The following is an 11,308-nucleotide window of genomic DNA, read 5'->3' as shown; positions in this document are numbered from 1 at the left end:
TATTTAAATAAAATTGCTGACTAATTATATAAAAAATACATAATGTCATACAAAATTCAAATTTAACATACATCATTGAAATTACAAATAGAAAGACCCTAAAACTGAAACAAACAATAAAAATTTGCATAAAAAATTAACTTAAACCATTTGAAAGCAGTTGATTTGCAATCTGGTTATGCAAAGTACTCATATATTCAACACCTTCCGAACCCCATTCTATGCCCTCATTTCCTCCACCTTCCGCGTTAGGAGTAACGACATTGTTTTCTTCAAAATATGTAAGTAAGTCATCTTGAATATTATATTTCCTTATAAAATTATGTACCGTGACACAAGCAATGACTATATCTCGTTGAACTGCAAAAGGATAAGGAGCCATTAGTTTGAAGATTGGGAATCTTGCCTTCAATACACTATAAGCACGCTCTATAACATTTCTGAGTTGTGCATGAGCATGATTGAATCTTTCTTCCTTAGTTAACGCCCTTCGTCGTCGAAAATCGGCTAACCAATACCTTGTATTGCGATATGGAGTCATAAATCCACGAGTGTTGGTATATGCAGCGTTACAAAGGTAATATTTATCTATAAAGGTGAGCGTGATGCTTATTATATAAAAAGTATAGATAATAATAATAAAAAATATAGAAAGGTTATAAACCTGGTGGAGGAAAGGGAAATCTAGAAGTCGGATTAAATGCAATTTATTTTAAAACTCGTGAATCATGTGCTATGCCCTCCCATCCAGCTCATACAAAGGTGAATAAAATATCAAAATCACAAATTCCCAATACATTTTGATAACACTCACCTTTTCCTCTTCCCCTATAACGAGTTTGTTGATCAACGGGCACAACTGCATGTACAAGAGTACCATCTAACGCACCTATTGCTACGGGAAATATAGCTTTTAGCCTTCTATGGCATTCCGAGGTATTTGCAGTTGCATTAGAAGCTATTAGCACTATAATTTCTTTTGCAGAAGAGATCATTGCAATCCGCGCCTCATGAAAACATTTATGAATCGTTTGTGTGGAGTGTTGAAATCTTCTTTTAACCACTCGAAAGCATTGATTATGCCCTATAACATGTAAAAATATACCTATTTTCTCTTCAATGCTTATTGTCTTACTAGCTTGCAACCAATTTTTTTGAGTAAAATTATTGCATAGTAGTACAAATGCCTCGCGTGAAAGACGCATCATATCATGACATTGTGTAGAAGTTCCGTGTAGCAGTTCTTGCTTATATTCATGCCCGCTTAAATCTGAATCATTATCTTTTATTCTTTCAATATACTTTGCCTTCGTCAGGCCAACATCAACCAATACCATGACAGTAAAAAGAAAGCTAAAATTTCACCATCCGTATCCATATGTAACCTGTAAATTATAAATTGAAAACATTTAATTCCATAATATAAAATTTAAAAGTCATCAAAACCATAACATAACATTTAAATCCATAACATAAAATTCAAAGTCATCCAAAAAAGATAATGAAAGTGCACATCTAAAAGTAAACTAAAACTAAACTAAAAGTCAATCAAAAAAATCCAATTTTCTTTCCCGCATTCTTCACCCACATCTCACAACTCGAAGGCTTAAGGCGTAACCAAAGTTTTCTAACATCAATACTTTCAGTGAAAAGCAAAAGAGCGGCTTGATATTTTGGATCAGACTCTTCCCACTCCAGTTTTTCTAACTTCTCCATACATGCATCCAAAACATTGTCAATATTATTTTTTTCCACCAATGATTTTGCAACTTTGATTATTTCTATCACAACTTCTCTTAAGTCTTCATCGAGTGTGTTTATAGGAACGTCCTTCTCATTGCATTTTCCTCTCTTGTTTTTTTGCCCGACCACATGATTCTTCACTTGCAGGTGGGGGCTCTGTTGAGGCTGGGGTTTCCATCTGAGTGCACTGAACATCATCAAAATCATGCTCATTATGTAACACCCATAAAATTCATGCCAAATTTAAACTTTTAAAAACATTTCAAATACCAAGAGTTATTACAAATTTGTTTTCAAAATAGTTTCATATCAGATTATCCCAGAAATCCAAATCAAAATATGAGGAAGTTTACGGTCACGCCTTCGCCTTCCCACGATCATCAGAAGTACCTGAAACAAAATCAACAACTGTAAGCTCGAAGCTTAGTGAGTTTCCCCCAAAATACCAACGCCATACAATCATAATCATATCATATAAACAAACGGAACAACCATGCATTTCGAGTCTACAATGTAACTGGTCCGCCCGCATTGGGCCTTCAGTCCACCTGGTCCACTCTCTGAGTCTACAGTATGACTGGACCGCCCACACCGGGCCTTCAGTCTATCTGGCCCACTCTCCAAGCCTCGGCACGTCTGGACCGCCCTCTCGGGGCCTTCAGCCTATCCAGACCGCTCGTCGGGCCTTCGACCTGACTATATGCCCTCCTGGGCCTGCAGTCTATCCGGTCCGCCATGGGTATGTTGGCCTACAGCACAAAGCAGGACCCGCCTCAACCAAACCCCCATACCAATCAAACAATCATGTGCACATAAATGTCATATGCTAGCATGTATATAACAGATAATTATACCGATCTAACAAATTACTAACACATTAACCATCCTATAACCAGGATACCGACCTAACCGGTCACTAACATAACATCAACCTATATACCAGGATACCGACCTAAACCAGGTCACTAACATAACATCATCCTATATACCAGGATACCAACCTAAACCATGTCACTAACATAATACCATCCTAACTACCAGGATGCAGATCTAGCAGATCAAATAAACATATCAAGCAAATACCCGGATACAAATCCGCTAAGGGCCGGCCTTGGTGCCTTAGACCATGTTGATATAGTGAGGATAACTCACCTCGCAATTCCGGTCTGAACTGAAGTACCAACTCCCGAAGTGCTGTCTTGCCGAAAATCCCGAACTATCCAAAATAATGAATGCTGAGTCAACATATGGGCTATCAATCCTGACTAAGGGTCCATATAGTCCATTTTTTCTTTTCTTTAACTTGGGTCAAGGCCCAAAACCAAACCCATGATCCAAAAGTTCACATATGCAAAGCCCATTATTGGCCCAATTTACCAAATTGGGCCCAACTCCCTAATTGGGCCTAAATCCAAGGTCCAATATCAAAACTTGGCCCAAGTCCAGTTATTCAGAGAGTCCAGCAAGGCCCAAGCTTAGCTAGACCAAAAACAACCCAAAACCCGAAGCCCAATTGACAAAAGACCAACAGAGGAAGTACGCGAGGCGTACTCCTCTGGTACGCTGGCGTACTCTCCTGATGTTGACCACCATCAGGGTGGTTGACCCGGTACGCTGGGCGTACTGGATTTACGTGGGGCGTAACCTCGCAGATCTTAAAACTTCCATAAGTGCTTAATGGATTAAGCACTTAAGCTTAAACTCTAAATCTACTGCTCAGATGTGCTCTAGGACCATAAAGTCTCAAACTTTAAGACTTTGGTCGACTGAAAGGGGCTCAATACATGGTCTTAATCCATTAAGACCTCCTACAAAGAGCTAGGGACCCAACTAGCTCAAGGGAACTCATTTTTATGCCTTAGGACCCATTCTAGGGTTTGAAAGGACAACTCAAATCGTCCAAAACGAACCATGCATTATAATGGGACTTTATGGGACAAAAAGTGCAAATAAACTACCAAGGATAGATCTATAAGAAATAGGCATAAAGGTAACAACTTTATACCTTCTGGAGCTCCCAAAACAGATGATGAACCAAGATCTACAAGCCAATCTTCCCTCTATGGCTCCTTGATGCACAAGCTTCTTCTTGAAGGCACCAAAAACACACTTATAAGCCCAAGAATGATCACTAGGAGGCTAAGGTTCTCTCAAGAAGGCTAAGGGAGGTGTGTAGGATGAAAGAGATGAGAAGGAATGGTCATTAAGGTGCTTAAATACTCCACAAACCTAAAAGTTAGGGTTCCATCCTGGCATACGTACGCCCAACGTACACATGCGTACGCCCAGCATACACATGCATACACCCTACGTACTAGGGCGCGCCCTAGTACGCTTAGCATACCACATGTACACTTAGCGTACTACTTAAACTTCCAAACTTACCATTTTGCCACTAGGGCCTCCTTTTGCAACTTCCTTCTAAACCAAGGGCCAAAATTCCCTAATTAAAACCCAATGGATGAATTTGAAGCTACTGGAAAAAATGGGATGTTACACATTAAATACTTCGGCGGGGTGAGGTAGTGTAGAAGATGGACCCCAACTATGAAAGTCAGTAGAGGTCGACCCGTCAAACAACTAAGTGCAAAGATCTGGATAAAGGAGTGACACATATCTCAATTTCTCTACATACTTGTTCGACTGTTTAAAAATAAAAAATAAAAAGCATTATCAAACTACTTAAGGAAAATAATCAAATTTATTTTTTTACAATTAAAAGTATTAAAACCTTCATCTCTGTTTGCCATTCTTCTTCGGTCATAACAAAAGTGTTTGTGGCAGGATTATAAACATTTCCATTTTTGTTCTTAAGTTTCACCCAAGCCGCGTACTTTGATTTTAAATAGTCGTATCGGTTCTTCATTTGCCTTTGATCGACTATAAAGTTGTGTTCGTTTTTTAGTTTCTCCGCTACTACCTTCCATGAGTTTGCTTTTAAACTACTACCTTCCCGACCAATACTAGCAATCTCATGTATACATGCATCAAGAAAAGTTTGGTCGACACAATCTTGCTTCCAAACTACTCTAGGCCTCTTTTGGGACATTTCTACTAAAAATTAATGATAAAAATATTATTAAAAAAAACTTCAACATACAAGTTCAAGAAAACAGATTTATCATACAAATTTATAATTCCAACATACAAGGTTCATCGTAAAAATTTCGATTTCAAAATATATATACTTCAAAAAAATTGATTTAAGCATTGAACATATAAACACATAATATATCTCTATTTCTATTTCTATTAAACCTAGTTATGTTATCATCTTTTTTTTACTTACATTATGTAACATCCATAAAATTTGAGCCAAATTAAAACATTTTAATTCATCCAAAAACCATTAAGTTCTTACATCTCGTTTTCAAAATAGTTTAAACATCAGAGTATCCCCCAGAACCATATCACATAAATCATAAAACATGAGGAGCGGTACGATCACGCCTTCGTCTTGCCACGATCTCCTGAAGTACCTGAAACAATACACTGAAACTGTAAGCCCGAAAGCTTAGTGAGTTACCCCCAAAATACCAACCACACATAAACATACTCATAGCATATCACATTACATAACAACCATGCACATCGGGTCTACTATGTGACTGGTCCGCCCGCACCGGGCCTTCAGTCCACCTGGTCCACCCTCCGAGTCTAGCCATGTACATCGAGTCTACAGTGTGATTGGTCCGCCCGCACCGGGCCTTCAATCCACATGGTCCACTCTCTGAGTCTACAGTATGACTGGTCTGCCCACACCGGGCCTTCAGTCGGCCTGGTCCACTCTCCGAGCCTCGGCACGTCTGGTCCGCCCTCTTGGGGCCTTCAACCTATCCGGACTGCTCGCTGGGCCTTCGGAATACCCGGTCCGCCCTGGGTATGTTGGCCTACAGCACAAAGCAGGACCCGCCTCAACCCAACCTCGTCAAACAACCATGTGCACATAAAACAATTATTCACATAACAAATCCTTAACCAGACAAACAATCTAACAGATCACATAACATAACAACATCCTAACCAGGATTCCGACCTATCCGGTCACTAGCATAACATTACCCTATATACCGGGTACCGACCTTAACCAGGTCACTAACATAACACCACCCTAAATACCAGGGTGCAGACATAGCAAATCAATACATATCAAACAATTACCCGGATTTCCATCCGATAAAGGGCGGGCCTTGGTGCCGTAGACCCTGTCGATATAGTGAGGATAACTCACCTGCAATTGCCAACTGAAGAGATACGACCAAGCTGCTCTGACCACCGATACGAACTTCACCACAGCACACTACCAAAGAACCAATACCGAAATTACCAAAATACCCTTGGAAGTCAAACTGGTCAACTCTTGGTCAAAGTCAAAGTCCTCAGTCAAAGTCAACCTTCCTGGTTGACTCTACTCGCCGAGTCAACCCGTTGACTCGTCGAATCCTCATACTCAGAAAACTCTTAGAACACGACTCAACTCGCTGAGTCACCCCAAGACTCGTCGAGTCCAACGATCTCCGAGTCCCATCCTGTCCAACTCACTGAGTCACCCCTCGACTCACTAATCTGCGTCTTAACCAGAAGAGGTTAGGGGTTCTGCGACCTGACTCGCCGAGTCCAAGGAAATCTTCAACAGACTCGCCGAGTTGTTCTTCCAACTCGCCGAGTCCATGCACATGTTCATACAACTCGTCGAGTACACCCATGTGACTCGCCGAGTCTCTTCAGTTCTCAATCCATACAGAGGCTTTTCGAGCCATGCAGGGGCTCCAATCCATAGATCCACTCTTCTACAGCCTAACCCTCACATAAAGTTGCAAACTTTACGTGAAACCAAGGAGATATAAGCCCAAAACACTCTATGGCTAGGGTTTATAACAACGGGGCTTCACTAATAACTCTTAGACAGGAGCTTTATGGCATTAAGGACCATCACAAGCTTAGATCTGGAGTAGCAACCTCATATCTAAACTCCAAACCCGAAATCTGTCTCAAACAAGCTAAGGAACTCCAAATCAACCACCAAAGATGAACCCAAAAAGGAAATAGCTTAAGATAATGGCTCCTTACCTCTGAGATGTGCCCAAACTGATGTAGATCCTAGATCTACACAAGCCCCTTGATGCTAGCCTCTAATTTCTCAAGCTCCTTCCACCAAATTCCTCTTCCAAGCTCCAATCTCCTCAACAATGAAGTCTCACACGAAATTAGGGTTTTCTGGAACTCTCTGGGGGATTAGGAGGCTGGGAGAAGGACATAAAGTCCTTTAAATAGGGTGCAACCCTCGGGATTAGGGTTTTCTCATTCCAGCACCAACTCGTCGAGTCCAAGCCGCCGACTCGGCGAGTTGGCCACTTAACCCGCGATCAATCCCGCTCCGACTCGACGAGTTGCATACCTACTCGTCGAGTAGCTTCCTTTATTTACACTTAGCACCCTCCAACTTCTTGCTTCCGAACTTGGGATGTTACACATTACAGGACCACATGGAGTAGTTGTAAGGTAGCTTTCATGAAAAAATACACTATGCCATACTATGGTGGAAACAACACATCATGCCCCTAAGAAGTGCATTCCTTTTAATCTACTTTATTAGCTAGAACATGCACCCTTCCTTGAGTGTACTGTTGTGTTGAAAATTCGAAGTTCCATGTTCACTACATCTTAAATTGCAAACAACACAAAGACCACATGCATGCAACGAGTTAAATATATGAGGTATAATTAATTCTCAATTTCAACAAAGCATAATCGGATATGACATTATAATGCCACATTTGATTATAATTTTTGTTTTTTGCTTATTTAATTAACGCATATCAACTGCATCTGTTTGCAGTCTGTAACATCCCAATACCAGGTATACCTTATAAGCCCTTGTTCTTTGGTAAGTTGTCAAGTTTATCCCTTATTGAGAAAAGGGTGTTAAATGAGTACGCATACGCTCAGCGTACTCATATGCGTGTTTTTGACGCGGAAGCCACCTAGTAAGTTGGGCGTACCAGAGGGTACGCTGGGTGTACTAGGCCCAGATTGAAAACCCTAATTTGGGTTGTGTCCCTATATAAAGGATATGATGGCCTCATTCCTGGCCACCATTCTCAGACAACCAACCCTCCCAAACCCTAATCCTCTTTCTTGAGCTTTTGTGTGTCCATTTGAGAGCACTTAAATGATTTTGTGTGTTCTTGGAGTGAAGAAGGAGCTTTGAAGAAGGAGTGGGAGTCCAGACTATAGATCTGAGCATATTTGTGTTGGGAGTTTCATTTGGAGGTATAAAGCTCAAAGCTTTCTCACTCTTTTGTTTTGTGCATCATGTTAGACCATTTTAGGGTTTTAGTCCCAAAGTTGCATGCTTTATGAGAAAATGAGCTCCAGAGATTATGAGCAGCTCCTTTAAGTGTCTTTAGGGGTATAGTGTCACAAAAATCGAGACTTGGACGGACGTTGAATCAACACATGCATGAGATATGAGCATTTTGAGATAAGAGAATGAGAGTTTTGGGTGTTTGTGACTTTATCAGCCATGAAAAGGCTTAAAGTCACTGACTTTATGGAGTAAGAGCATTTAGGGAGTCCAGATCTGTGATATGAGCCAAGGTCTTAACTGATTAAGACCAAAAGAGTAGAAAGAGCAAAATTGGGGCATACGCCGAGCGTAGTCCCAGTACGCGCAACGTAGGGTTGAGAATCCCCGATGCATGTGTGGCATCGAAGTACGCCCACCGTAGAGATCTTGTATGCGCAGCGTACTCGCTGGCGTTGACTTTTGGTTGACTTTTAGGGTTTGGTCAATTTGCGGTCTGTTAAGGCCATTGAGGGGTAAAATGGTCTTTTACCCTTCCATGAGTTTGTAGAAGGGTTAGTTTAGCTTCTTGAGAGCCGTGATTAATTAGGGATAATTGTCGTATGTGTTAGGCGGAGGCTAGACCGGTGATTTGAGTTCGAGATTATCCGATCTCTTGCGAGGTGAGTCTTCTCACTATACTTACCATGAGTGGTATCTTTGTGTGACCGAGGTGTCTTATGTGCTTATCTATGTATTGTGATATTCTGCATCATGTCTTTGTGATTTATGTTGAGTATTATTATTATGAGCTTATTGAGTTAGGACCGGAGGGTCCACCCGAGTTGTGGGACCGGAGGGTCTCCACTGAGACACATTGACCGGAGGGTTGTATTGAGTTAGCCTTGAGTGGCTAATGTGATGTGTGTGGTATTTTGGGGAACTCACTGAGCTTCGTGCTTACCGTGTTATGTGTTATGTGTTTCAGGTACCTCTCACGATCACGGGAAGACACCGACTTGATTGTACACACACCCGAGTTGGAGATATGTTTTTGGAGGATCTTAGATTTGTGTTATAAACAGTTTTGCGACATGTGTTTTGATAATTTGATGTTGTGGAATTTTGTGATTTTGAAATGAGATAAATGGGTTTTAAAATGAAAAATTTTGTTTGAAAATTTACGGTGTTACACAGTCAATTTTAGAAAAAAAAACAAATAAACAAAAAAGTGCAGGAATTAACATACTTGTCGTCTTTAGTTACAGAAGGAGGAGGCCGACTCGTGTTGATGGATTGGTCGTCCATTGCCTTAAGGTGTGACGATTGTGCAGTGTCAATAGATTGTCACTGCTCGTTGTCGTGCTTCTCCTTCGATCAATAGATAAAACAACAAGGATTATGTAGGGTTTAAATATAGAGAACAGCATAAAAACTACTCGGTCGACATCTTTTTTTGTTGACTTGGTAAGAGCCTCTTGGACCGAATAAGAGGCCTAAATTGAGATAACCAACACCCTTATTTGGATCAGGTCAGATCTGACCTCTTACTGGACCCAGTAAGAGGTCTATCAAATAAGCCCCGAGAGAATTTGTTGTTTGGTAATGTAAACACATTCAATCTCACATAGTTATTATCATTATCATGCATTTTCACTAATTAAATCATCTATAAGGGTATTATGGACTTTTTTATGTTTCTCATTCTGTTAGAATGTGTTCTTGATAATTGTATTATGTAAGAATGAGAATGAGTGAAAAACGATGCATGAGAACAAAAATAAATAAGAATTACTGAGAATGAATGATACTGACGATATTTATGTGAGATTGAACATATTCACATTACCAAACAACCAATTATCTTAGTCATTCTTATAGAATAACACTATCCACACACGTCCTCACATTAGATGTCATCCACATTTTGACCTAGCCCTATATATATACACACACACACATACACACACACACAGAGAGGTGGGTTCAACATAGAACCAAAATAATTTATAGAACCATAGAACCAACGTTTTAACCGTTAGATCAAATTGATTCATGATGGTAAAATACACCTCCATGTTCATTTATGAACATACCGTAAATGTTCATTTCTGAACATGCGAATACGTTCAATTATGAAAATTTAAACAAAAACGTGGAAATTGGTTATGTTCATACATGTTCGAATATGTTTAATTATGAAAATTAAAAAAAAACTTGTAAATTAGTTATGTTCATACATGTTCAGTAAACATATATGAATGTAACAATCAAATATGAATATCAAAAACATACAATATGCATATGTTAAGAAATGAACATTTATTTAAAAAGGGTTAATTTGTCGTATTCATAAATGAACATATGACTATAAACATGAATTCCCTTTATGCAACATATGTTCATACATGTCATTAACTGAACATTTATACCAAAGCCCAAAAAATGAGTGAATAAATCATATTAAACACGAACAAGTAGATTAAGATAAGCGGATTAACATATGTTCATAAACAAACATATGTCTATAAACATAAATGCCTATAAATTGGTTACAAATGTAGTGCATTTTATACAATTATACTTCTCTTATCAATGTAAATTAGTTGAAAAGAAAAAAAAAATGTTGTTGGAGGCTTCTTCATCATCGGAAAGTTTCTTCATTTTCTATTTGCCAAAGGAATACTCTTTGACACCATTCAATAATGTTGCATCAACCATTTAAAGCATAACATTACTAAAAAATGGTATGCTTCAAAAAGCAAGAAAAAAAAGTGAAATCACATATAACCATAGGTCCATAGCTTCAAGACACCATTATCCTACAAAACAAATCAAGAAAACCATTATATGACCAACATTATGCATCAACCTCAACTGAATACTAATAAAGGTTTTATAAATGTATTTTTGAACTAAAAACATCAAAGTAAAAGACTACCTAGATTTAGGCTAGCATACGTAACAATTTTGTTTCTCTCTTGGAACACACCAACCATATAACTACCTCAAAGTACTTGTTCACTGATTTTCTGGTCTAAACCGTTGAATTAAAACAATTATCATGTTTTTTTTATTTTATAAATAATTAGTACTAGACACAATTTACGCAACATCGATTAGTCCACCATGAAAATAAGTATATCGCAGTTGCTCTTGCATTTCGTCGAGCACTTGGTGTGCGTCTATAAACAATCAACATCATCTTACTCCACCACCTGGTGTAGAAGCCCGATCAAATAACTCTACACAACCTCACAACTAATATCGAGTTTTGAA

Source organism: Lactuca virosa, chromosome 9, assembly GCF_052849685.1.
Source record: "Lactuca virosa cultivar CGN04683 chromosome 9, Lactuca_virosa_CGN04683_v6, whole genome shotgun sequence".
Lineage (NCBI taxonomy): Eukaryota > Viridiplantae > Streptophyta > Magnoliopsida > Asterales > Asteraceae > Lactuca > Lactuca virosa.
Note: the sequence above shows the minus strand (reverse complement) of the source record.